Source organism: Schistocerca gregaria, chromosome 1, assembly GCF_023897955.1.
Source record: "Schistocerca gregaria isolate iqSchGreg1 chromosome 1, iqSchGreg1.2, whole genome shotgun sequence".
Classification (NCBI taxonomy): Eukaryota; Metazoa; Arthropoda; class Insecta; order Orthoptera; family Acrididae; genus Schistocerca; species Schistocerca gregaria.
In genome coordinates, this window is record NC_064920.1 from 430,841,037 (window position 1) to 430,853,590 (window position 12,554).

The window sequence follows — 12,554 nt, forward strand, 5'->3', positions numbered from 1 at the left end:
CAATCCAGAGCTGATAGAGAGCATCATGACTGATACAGGGATTAGTGATCACAAGGTCATTGTAGCTAGGCTCAATACCATTTCTTCCAAATCCATCAGAAACAAACGCAAAATAATTTTATTTAAAAAAGCGGATAAAGTACCACTAGAAGCCTTCCTAAAAGACAATTTCCATTCCTTCCGAACTGACTATGCGAATGTAGACGAGATGTGGCTCAAATTCAAAGATATAGTAGCAACAGCAATTGAGATATTCATACCTCATAAATTGGTAAGAGATGGAACGGATCCCCCGTGGTACACAAAAAAGGTCCGAACGCTGTTGCAGAGGCAACGGAAAAAGCATGCGAAGTTCAGAAGAACGCGAAATCCTGAAGATGGGCTAAAATTTACAGACGCGCGAAATTTGGCACGTACTTCGATGCGAGATGCCTTTAATAGGTTCCACAACGAAACATTGCCTCGAAATTTGGTAGAAAATCCGAAGAAATTCTGGTCGTATGTAAAGTACACAAGCGGCAAGACGCAGTCAATACCTTCGCTGCGCAGTGCCGATGGTACTGTTATCGACGACTGCGCCGCTAAAGCGGAGTTATTGAACGCAGTTTTCCGGAATTCCTTCACCAGGGAAGACGAATGGAATATTCCAGAATTTGAAACACGAACATCTGCTAGCATGAGTTTCTTAGACGTAGATACCTTAGGGGTTGCGAAGCAACTCAAATCGCTTGATACGGGCAAGTCTTCAGGTCCAGATTGTATACCGATTAGGTTCCTTTCAGATTACGCTGATACTATAGCTCCCTACTTAGCACTCATATACAACCGCTCGCTCACCGATAGATCTGTACCTACAGATTGGAAAATTGCGCAGGTCGCACCAGTGTTCAAGAAGGGTAGTAGGAGTAATCCATTTCACCACAGACCTATATCATTGACGTCGGTTTGCAGTAGGGTTTTGGAGCATATACTGTATTCAAACATTATGAATCACCTCGAAGGGAACGATCTATTGACACGTAATCAGCATGGCTTCAGAAAACATCGCTCTTGTGCAACGCAGCTAGCTCTTTATTCGCACGAAGTAATGGCCGCTATCGACAGGGGTTCTCAAGTTGATTCCGTATTTCTAGATTTCCGGAAAGCTTTTGACACCGTTCCTCACAAGCGACTTCTAATCAAGCTGCGGAGCTATGGGGTATCGTCTCAGTTGTGCGACTGGATTCGTGATTTCCTGTCAGGAAGGTCACAGTTCGTAGTAATAGACGGCAAATCATCGAGTAAAACTGAAGTGATATCAGGTGTTCCCCAAGGAAGCGTCCTGGGACCTCTACTGTTCCTGATCTATATAAATGACCTGGGTGACAATCTGAGCAGTTCTCTTAGGTTGTTCGCAGATGATGCTGTAATTTACCGTCTAGTAAAGTCATCCGAAGACCAGTATCAGCTGCAAAGCGATTTAGAAAAGATTGCTGTATGGTGTGTCAGGTGGCAGTTGACGCTAAATAACGAAAAGTGTGAGATGATCCACATGAGTTCCAAAAGAAATCCGTTGGAATTCGATTACTCGATAAATAGTACAATTCTCAAGGCTGTCAATTCAACTAAGTACCTGGGTGTTAAAATTACAAACAACTTCAGTTGGAAGGACCACATAGATAATATTGTCGGGAAGGCGAGCCAAAGGTTGCGTTTCATTGGCAGGACACTTAGAAGATGCAACAAGTCCACTAAAGAGACAGCTTACACTACACTCGTTCGTCCTCTGTTAGAATATTGCTGCGCGGTGTGGGATCCTTACCAGGTGGGATTGACGGAGGACATCGAGAGGGTGCAAAGAAGGGCAGCTCGTTTTGTATTATCGCGTTATAGGGGAGAGAGTGTGGCAGATATGATACACGAGTTGGGATGGAAGTCATTACAGCATAGACGTTTTTCGTCGCGGCGAGACCTTTTTACGAAATTTCAGTCACCAACTTTCTCTTCCGAATGCGAAAATATTTTGTTGAGCCCAACCTACATAGGTAGGAATGATCATCAAAATAAAATAAGAGAAATCAGAGCTCGAACAGAAAGGTTTAGGTGTTCGTTTTTCCCGCTCGCTGTTCGGGAGTGGAATAGTAGAGAGATAGTATGATTGTGGTTCGATGAACCCTCTGCCAAGCACTTAAATGTGAATTGCAGAGTAGTCATGTAGATGTAGATGTAGATGTAGATGTAGGTGAATATGGATTGGGGGAGAGAAATGAAACAGGAAGCCGACTGATAGAATTTTGCACAGAGCATAACTTAATCATAGCTAACACTTGGTTTAAGGACCATGAAAGAAGGTTTGCATACATGGAAGAACCCTGGAGATACTAAAAGGTATCAGATAGATTATATAATGGTAAGACAGAGATTTAGGAACCAGGTTTTAAATTGAAAGACTTTTCCAGGGGCAGATGTGGACTCTGACCACAATCTATTGGTTATGACCTGTAGATTAAAACTGAAGAAACTGCAAAAAGGTGGGACTTTAAGGAGATGGGACATGGATAAACTGAAAGAACAAGAGGTTGTACAGAGTTTCAGGGAGAGTATAAGGGAACAATTGACAGGAATGGGGAAAAGAAATACAGTAGAAGAAGAATGGGTAGCTTTGAGGGATGAAGTAGTGAAGGCAGCAGAGGATCAAGTAGGTAAAAAGACGAGGGCTAATAGAAATCCTTGGGTAACAGAAGAAATATTGAATTTAATGGATGAAAGGAGAAAATATAAAAATGCAGTAAATGAAGTAGGCAAAAAGGAATACAGACGTATCAAAAATGAGATCGACAGGAAGTGCAAAGTGGCTAAGCAGGGATGGCTAGAGGAGAAATGTAAGGATGTAGAGGCTTATCTCACTAGGGGTAAGGTAGATACTGCCTACAGGAAAATTATAGAGACCTTTGGAGATAAGAGAACCACTTGTATCAACATCAAGAGCTCAAATGGAAACCCAGTTCTAAGCAAAGAAGGGAAAGCAGAAAGGTGGAAGGAGTATATGGAGGTTCTATACAAGGGCGATGTACTTGAGGACAATATTATGGAAATGGAAGAGGATGTAGATGAAGATGAATAGTGAGATACGATACTGCGTGAAGAGTTTGACAGAGTACTGAAAGACCTGAGTCGAAACAAGGCTCCCGGAGTAGACAACATTCCATTAGAACTACTGACGGCCTTGGGAGAGCCAGTCCTGACAAAACTCTACCATCTGGTGAGCAAGATGTATGAAACAGGCCAAATACACTCAGACTTCAAGAAGAATATAATAATTCGAATCCCAAAGAAAGCAGGCGTTGACAGATATGAAAATTACCGAACAATCAGTTTTATAAGCCACAGCCGCAAAATACTAACAGGAATTCTTTACAGACGAATGGAAAAACTAGTAGAAGCCGACCTCGGGGAAGATCAGTTTGGATTCCGTAGAAATACTGGATCACATGAGGCAATACTGACCTTACCACTTATCTTAGAACAAAGATTAAGGAAAGGCAAACCTAAGTTTCTAGCATTTGTAGACTTAGAGAAAGCTTTTGACAGTGTTGACTGGAATACTCTCTTTCAAATTCTAAAGGTGGCAGGGGTAAAATACAGGGAGCGAAAGGCTATTTACAATTTGTATAGAAACCAGATGTCAGGGGGCATGAAAGAGAAGCAGTGGTTGGGAAGGGAGTGAGACAGGGTTGTTGCCTCTCCCCAATGTTATTCAATCTGTATATTGAGCAAGCAGTAAAGGAAACAAAAGAAAATTTCGGAGTAGGTATTAAAATCCATGGAGAAGAAATTGTCAGAGACAGCAAAGGATTTGGAAGAGCAGTTGAACGGAATGGATAGCGTCTTGAAAGGAGGATCTAAGATGAACATCAACAAAAGCAAAGCGAGGAGAATGGAATGTAGTCGAATTAAGTCGGGTGCTGCTGAGGAAATTAGATTAGGAAATGAGACACTTAAAGTAGTAAAGGAGTTTTGCTATTTGGGGAGCAAAATAAATGATGATGGTCGAAGTAGAGAGGAAATAAAATGTAGAGTGGCAATGGCAAGGAAAACGTTTCTGAAGAAGAGAATTTGTTAACATCGAGTATAGATTTAAGTGTCAGGAAGCCGTTTCTGAAAGTATTCGTGTGGAGTGTAGCCGTGTATGGAAGTGAAACATGGACGATAAATAGTTTGGACAAGAAGAGAATAGAAGCTATCGAAATGTGGTGCTACAGAAGAATGCTGAAGATTAGATGGGTAGATCACATAAGTAATGAGGAGGTACGGAATAGGATTGGGGAGAAGAGAATTTTGTGGCACAACTTGACGAGAAGAAGGGATCGGTTGGTAGGACATGTTCTGAGGCATCAAGGGATCACCAATTTATTATTGGAGGGCAGCGTGGAGGGTAAAAATCGTAGAGGGAGACTAAGAGATGAATACACTAAGCAGATTCAAAAGGATGTAGGTTGCAGTAGGTATTGGGAGATGAAGAGGCTTTCACAGGATAGAGTGGCATGGAGAGCTGCATCAAACCAGTCTCAGGACTGAAGACCGCAACAACAACAATAACAACAACAATAACAACAACAATACTTACAAATTCAAAAATGGATCAAATGGCAGTAGGGGACTCAACATCTGGTGACATCAGTCCCCTTGAACTTAGAACTACTTAAACCTAATTAACCTAAGGACACCACACACATCCATACCCGAGGTAGGATTCGAAGCTGCTGCCGTTGCGGTCGCGCGGTTCCAGACTGAAGCACCTAGAACCACTCCGCCACATCGGGCGGCATACTTACAACTCCTGCATGAAAGAATAGTGAATCGAAACGATAGTGATCAAAGAAGCTTACTTGAGGCTCTATCCAGCTGACACCTAACCTTGTATTTACATACATCACTGGTCGCAAACTCACAAAGAAAACATACATTGGAACATTTTAGTATGGAGGCACAAGTGTTCATTTAATTCTACTAGATATTCAGCACTGATATACACTGCCTCCCAGTAGGAGGGGAGGAAACAAAACGAAATTTAACGGGTTGGAAAGGTGTATTATATTATCTCAGTGATTACACGATGACGAAAAGACTGCTTCAACTGTATGATAAATCTTTATTTATGATCCAACCAGTTTTTGAGGTGTTAGAACCCTATCTTCAAGGATATGTATTTATTTTATAACTTATTTCAAATGATAGCCACTAGATAACCCAACACCTTTCGTCCAATTGCGGTAAAAACGTTCGACCGTCAAGAGATCGGGAATCAATTCTTACAAACTCAAGCCAAATTTACTAAGAAATTCGCAGTATGAACCGATTTATCACTGTGACGTTGCGCACCGTCTGGCCAGGTTCCATGCACGTTTTCGCTTGGGATAGATGTCACAAAGCAGCTGTATCATATCCCGAGGTAAGCTGGCCCGCAGCTTGTCTTTGATATCGTAGATCCTGGCACTGGGACAGAATTGACGCCTTAGCTTGTTTCAAACGCGATCGAGAACAGATCTGGCGATATTGTTGACTACGATATGACTCAACATCACTCAGACTACTCACAGAGGCAAGTCCCCTTTTTAGATGACCAATTTCTGTTGAAACATGTCACCACGATCTTGTTGTTTGAGGGATAACACATAAATACGAAGCAACCGGTAAGTATGCAGATTGTCCGTCACGTACCGTTATGAGGTCAGATGTCGGTCAATCACCGCCAGCCGCTTCCTCAGGTCATTCAAGATGGGTCACCACACCACGACGCGACGAGTGGATCTCCAAATTATGTGAGGGATGAGAACTCTCCACAAGTCACCATCATACTCAAAGACTATGGTCATTCTGGGTAGTGCAAAACTGCTATTCATCTCTGAACGCAGTTTGACGCTGTTCGTCAACTGTACGCCCTCCTTGTCACAGTAATACTACATTGTCTTCAGTGTTGCACTGCTAAAAGCAGCCTACGCATGGCATGGTAATTCCTTTGCTGGTTGCTAGTCCAGGGCCAATGGTGCAGCAGGACAAAGAAAGTTGCAGGCAGTCCATTACTTGTTCCAGGATGGCCTGCGCAAAGGGTTTATGGTGTGCTTATCGTATAGCGCTTTGTAATGGTCAAATGTGGTTGACTGGAGCCCTGATGACGAGATTATCTTCCTGGCCAATATCGCATTCGAATATCTCAACGGTTCTGGATAGTGCACTATTCGATCAGGAGGTCAAATGTAGGACTCAAAGTGAGGTCCCTTTTAGGCGACGAGTCTGTGGCACATCCGTGTCTTTCACAGTGATCACTGTACATCTGACAGTAGTCATACCCTGAGAGTCTTGGTGACATCACTAAAAACAAACCACGCTAATGTACCCTGGTGATGTTCTGTCTGTCACAGAGAAGCGCCACTCCTATCATTTACATATTCTTCTATGGTGTGTACATGTACGAAGTTACAATGACAGCTGTCCCGTTCTTCCAGGGCTTCACTCTTTTTGTCAAGCAGTGTGTCTGTGAAGTATATTGGAGAGTTGACAACTTTGTACAATGCATGAAGACGTTTACAACAGATCAAAATTCATTCATAGATGTGTTGATACACGTATTTAGCATTATAGATGTGGCTTTTCAGGTCTGTTTATCCTAAGTAAGCAAAGAAGCTGACTCAGAAGTGTCTTTACACTGGTAACTAAACATAGGACACTCATCTAAAAGAAACGTGTCATAACCTAACTCTAAAGTCGACAATGTGACAGTGTACTCTGAAGCACACGCATCAGAATTAGCCTCACAAATAGATCCAACATTTACCCACAACAATGAATGATGCTTCACTGCAACGAACAGAAACTGTTGATTTAGCACAGTTGTATGCATGGCTCGAAATGTGGTTCCGTGACCCGAAATGAAACCACCTTCCGGTAAAATCGGTCCGATGGAGCTTAATGATCAATTAGCCTTTTGCAGTCGCCAATGAAATTAGCTAAATAAACGAGGAGGAAATAAATAAAAATAAAAACTACTAGACAGTTCCACAAATCATTTTTTTTCAATAAGAATGCATTATCCATTAATTATCAGAGACAAATATTACCGACAATTTTAATGGAAGCAGATTTTAGAACAGACGGCAAAACCCACTACTGACCATATGTACAAAGATTTTCAGGTACAAGACAACATAACAAAAAAAAGTGGTTCAAATGGCTCTCAGCACTATGGGACTGATGTCATCAGTCCACTAGACTTAGAACTACTTAATCTTAACTAACCTAAGGACATCACACCCGAGGCAGGATTCACCCTGCGACCGTATCGGCAGCGCGGTTCCGGACTGAAGCACCTCGAACCGTTCGGCCACAGCGGCCGACGCAGACAACGTAACAGTCTAGTCTGTGATTCACTACGATCCCCTTCCATTAACATCCGTAAAACTGGATATAAATTTTTATATCAGTTACATAAATAACTACAATGTCTATGGACCTTTGCAATGAAAGATGTGTCTAAGCAATACTCCTATGGAGACCGTGGGGTAAAATTAATATATATAACTAATGAAACGCTGGAGCCCACCGCAAATAGACTGAATAAGTCCCAAACATAATACTTACTTACAGGCTTATGATACTAATAAAGATTTATCACAGCCATTTAAATGAGGCATATTAATGGAATCAACAAAAATGTCTTGGTAACCAGCTGACGTCTTGAGTTCGAATGAGTAGTGGCTTGAGTTAACTGAAGAAAATGACGCAGGAAACTAGGCAATTAATTTTTTTTACCTGATGAGATTCAAGTAGTTGTTTCCGTAAAATTATTTGAGGTTAATAGCTCGTTTGTAAAACAAATCAGATTCCTTTCTCATCATAGCCCACTTAGAACGTGTTCCTAATAGTGCAGATTTTGACGGAAATTTAACATTTAAGATTTGAAGCCATCAATTTCCTTCTAATCAGTAACATCACCATAAGTTGGAAGTTTGGGTTTTGCTATGACTGAATCGTGAGTTGAAACAAATATAACTTGCTAGCTTTTTTGCACTTGCAAATGGTCCTGCATCTCGTAGACTCCTACACCAATAAACCTACGTGCTACACAATGAAAATGATGAAGCAGAGATGTTCTTCCTCGTGCTGTCGATACACCTGAAACACGAAAGTCTTTGCACCCGGGTCACGAGTATGAGGGGGGGGGGGGAGAGAGAGAGAGAGAGAGAGAGAGAGAGAGAGAGAGAGAGAGAGAGAGAGACAGAGAGAGAGAGAGAGAGAGAGAGAGAGAAAGAGGGAGGGATGGAGGGAGGAAGGAGATCTATTCTAGGCGCACACGATCGACTGCGCCGCGAGCTATGGCTTTGATAGCAAAAGTATTGACTGTTCTGTATGTATGTGGTGAATGGCCTGCACTAAGCTTCTGGTTAAACAGGAGGATGTAAATATTGCGTTTTCTCGTGTGTGGTCAATTTCTGATGAGACGATCGCTCAGTGATTCAATTTTCGCTCTGCTCACTTCATGGGAACAACGTAGAGGGCTATATTGCGCAATAGTTATTTTGTGGGTTCTTATCTTTTATTTTTGTAGTAATTAAGGATTAAACTAACCGCCACGAGTTTGTTCAGCGTTATGAATTTAATCGGGGTTTGCGAGTAACCTTCCTTGAATTACAGCTTCTTTAATGGACGAGTAGTAATTCGAAGCGTGTTCAGTCCCATATGGACATCTTTACTTGTCATCTTTCTTTATGACCTCCCAATAAGTTTTATCATTGCTTTTGTAACTATTTATAATGTGTAATTTCGTGTAGTTTGCTTCTCGGTAATATGTAGTGTGCTTCTCACGCATTGTGTGGCTACTGCTTTTGGCAGTGGAAGCATCTACTTTTTAATTGGAGCTCCCATTGAGTTTATTATGAATACGGATAAGTGATACATAAAATATCATTTAGAGGTTTTGCGAGCCCAGGCCAAAAATATTCCTCATGGATTCCAAAACTACCTATTATACGTGTTTTTGACAGATGTAGCTACGCTAACCGCGAGCGGAGATTGAATGTATTTATTTTTAGGGTACCACATAAGTTCGTAGCTATAATAGTGTACCAGCTACAGGACAGACAAAGTACATATCATCAGTCACGCTTTATCACAGGTCCAAGAAAAAAGATTTACGGTTTCAAGACATACGTCTATCAGTAAATTCATGTGGAAGGTACAGTGAGACCTTTACGTCAAGAAACACAATCATTGTCAGTGAATTTACGCAATACCTATTTCATATAAGATTTAGAATCTAAGTGCACTATACAGGCTGATTTATCTTTCAACTGTAATACTTTCTAAGTAATTTATAGAGTTTTAAGATCGGTGTCCTTGGTGTTTCTAGATCCACGTGTATTTTTTGGAGTTATGTCATGACCGAAACTACTACTGAAAACAGGGAACCGTGCGAAACTTCCGCACTTTTATAGTTTCAATTAATGATAGTGTTTGGAATAACTGTAGTTGTTGGGATACTGGTAGTAGTGGGAATGAGAAGCAAACATCTTTAAAAATGAATCGAACGACGTGAACTAATAATCCTTAGTGTATGATAAACAGTTCTTTTTACATTTCCATGAGTCCAAAAAAGTGTTTCCAAATCGGAATGTTTGTCCCGATTCGTAAGACGGGAAGCGGCAGCCTCCGAGCCGTGAGGAGGCGCAGAAGTAGCACATGTGTGATAAACTGTAAGTTAATATAGTCTGGGTTTTCTGTGCACGTGCTTCTCCAAAGAAGTGATCTGTACATGTGCACTTTACTGTGTGGACCAGTGGTTGCAAAATTAGTCGTAGTTTTTATTGTTGCGTAAGTTTGGTGAATATCCTTGTGTAGGATGTCTTCCCAGTGTAAATTCACCGTATAGAGAAATTTATTTCTGTTTAATAGCTTGCACTTTCCAGAGTTCAGTGAGAAATCTGCACACCTACCTTTCGTCTTACTTTCTTCTCCTTTGGTATATTTTCAAACTCAGTAGTGCCATTTGAGACCTCATAGCTATTTTATACACAGTACGATATGGCTAGGGGCTGTGCTTGTTGTGAGCGGACACAAGGAGAGTTGGCTGCTGTCCGTAAACAGCTGGAAGCTAAGTTGGCTACCGTCGACAAGCTTCTAGGTAATGCTTGAAGTTGTCGTGACGTCGGGGCGCCAGTGACGAGACCTGCGACAACTTTGGTGTAACTGGAATCCCCTGGTTGCTCGGACGTCACTGCAGCTTCAGATCCGCAACGTCAGTCCAGTCTGTCCTCACTCCAGAGTGGGTGGCAGACAGTGGTGGGTTCGCGTGTCACTGGGCGTAGGCGAAAGAGGGAGCAGGCCGTGCTGCTGGCTCCCTACACCTTAGCAACAGGTACGAGGTGCTCCCCAGTGGTGATGATAACTCTGGCCCAGCACAGGATATCCCTCCTGTTGGTCCAGTGGTTGATTTTCCTGTCCAGTGCGGACACGTACAGAGGGTGGGTATGCTAGTCATTGGGAGCTCCAAAGTTAGGCAGGTGATGGAGGCCCTCAGGGAGATAGCAGGCTAGGCAGAAAGAATTCCAGTGTGCATTCGGTACGTTTGCCGGGAGGTAACTTCCGTGATGTGGAGAAGGCCCTGCCGGTGGGTATCTAGCGAACTGGGGACAACCGACTGCATGTAGTAGCACAAGTCGGCACGAATGACGCCTGCCTCTTGGGTCCTGAGGCCATCCTCGGCTCCTATCGGCGGCTGGCTGATTTGGTGAAGGCAACTAGCAATGCACCCGGGGTGCAGGCTAAGCTGTCTATTCGTAGCATCGTACCCACAGTTGATAGCGGTCCTCTGGTTTGGAGCAGAGTGGAAGGTATAAACCAGACGCTCAGACGGACCTGCGACGGTATCTGTTGCCAATTTCTCGACCTCCGATACGGGATGCAGATTTTTAGGGTTCCCCTTAATAGGTCAGGCTTGCACTGCACGCAGGAAGCGGGTACTAGGGTAGCGAGGTACGTGGAGCTTTTTTAGGTTAGAGGACCCCTCCCTTCGGAGCAAACACGATTTGCGTGTAAAACCAAGCACAGCAACCTCAGAGAATCTTGATCCTCGAAGATCAGAAATAGAAAAGATGAATGTGATTTTAGTAAACTGCCGGAGATCCAAGGAGAGGTCCCAGAATTAGCATCACTTATTTTAGGTTATAATGCGCAGATAGTATTGGGAACAGAAAGCTGGTTGAAGCCAGACGTCAGTGACAATTCAGACTGAATGTACACTCCTGGAAATGGAAAAAAGAACACATTGACACCGGTGTGTCAGACCCACCATACTTGCTCCGGACACTGCGAGAGGGCTGTACAAGCAATGATCACACGCACGGCACAGCGGACACACCAGGAACCGCGTTGTTGGCCGTCAAATGGCGCTAGCAGCGCAGCATTTGTGCACCGCCGCCGTCAGTGTCAGCCAGTTTGCCGTGGCATACGGAGCTCCATCGCAGTCTTTAACACTGGTAGCATGCCGCGACAGCGTGGACGTGAACCGTATGTGCAGTTGACGGACTTTGAGCGAGGGCGTATAGTGGGCATGCGGGAGGCCGGGTTGACGTACCGCCGAATTGCTCAACACGTGGGGCGTGAGGTCTCCACAGTACATCGATGTTGTCGCCAGTGGTCGGCGGAAGGTGCACTTGCCCGTCGACCTAGGAACGGACCACAGCGACGCACGGATGCACGCCAAGACCGTTGGAACCTACGCAGTGCCGTAGGGGACCGCACTGCCACTTCCCAGCAAATTAGGGACACTGTTGCTCCTGGGGTATCGGCGAGGACCATTCGCAACCGTCTCCATGAAGCTGGGCTACGGTCCCATACACCGTTAGGCCGTCTTCCGCTCACGCCCCAACATCGTGCAGCCCGCCTCCAGTGGTGTCGCGACAGGCGTGAATGGAGGGACGAATGGAGACGTGTCGTCTTCAGCGATGAGAGTCGCTTCTGCCTTGGTGCCAATGATGGTCGTATGCGTGTTTGGCGCCGTGCAGGTGAGCGCCACAATCAGGACTGCATACGACCGAGGCACACAGGGCCAACACCCGGCATCATGGTGTGGGGAGCGATCTCCTACACTGGCCGTACACCTCTGGTGATCGTCGAGGGGACACTGAATAGTGCACGGTACATCCAAACCGTCATCGAACCTATCGTTCTACCATTCCTAGACAGGTAAGGGAACTTGCTGTTCCAACAGGACAATGCACGTCCGCATGTATCCCGTGCCACCCAACGTGCTCTAGAAGGTGTAAGTCAACTACCCTGGCCAGCAAGATCTCCGGATCTGTCCCCCATTGAGCATGTTTGGGACTGGATGAAGCGTCGTCTCACGCGGTCTGCACGTCCAGCACGAACGCTGGTCCAACTGAGGCCCAAGGTGGAAATGGCATGGCAAGCCGTTCCACAGGACTACATCCAGCATCTCTACGATCGTCTCCATGGGAGAATAGCAGCCTGCATTGCTGCGAAAGGTAGATATACACTGTACTAGAGCCGACATTGTGCAT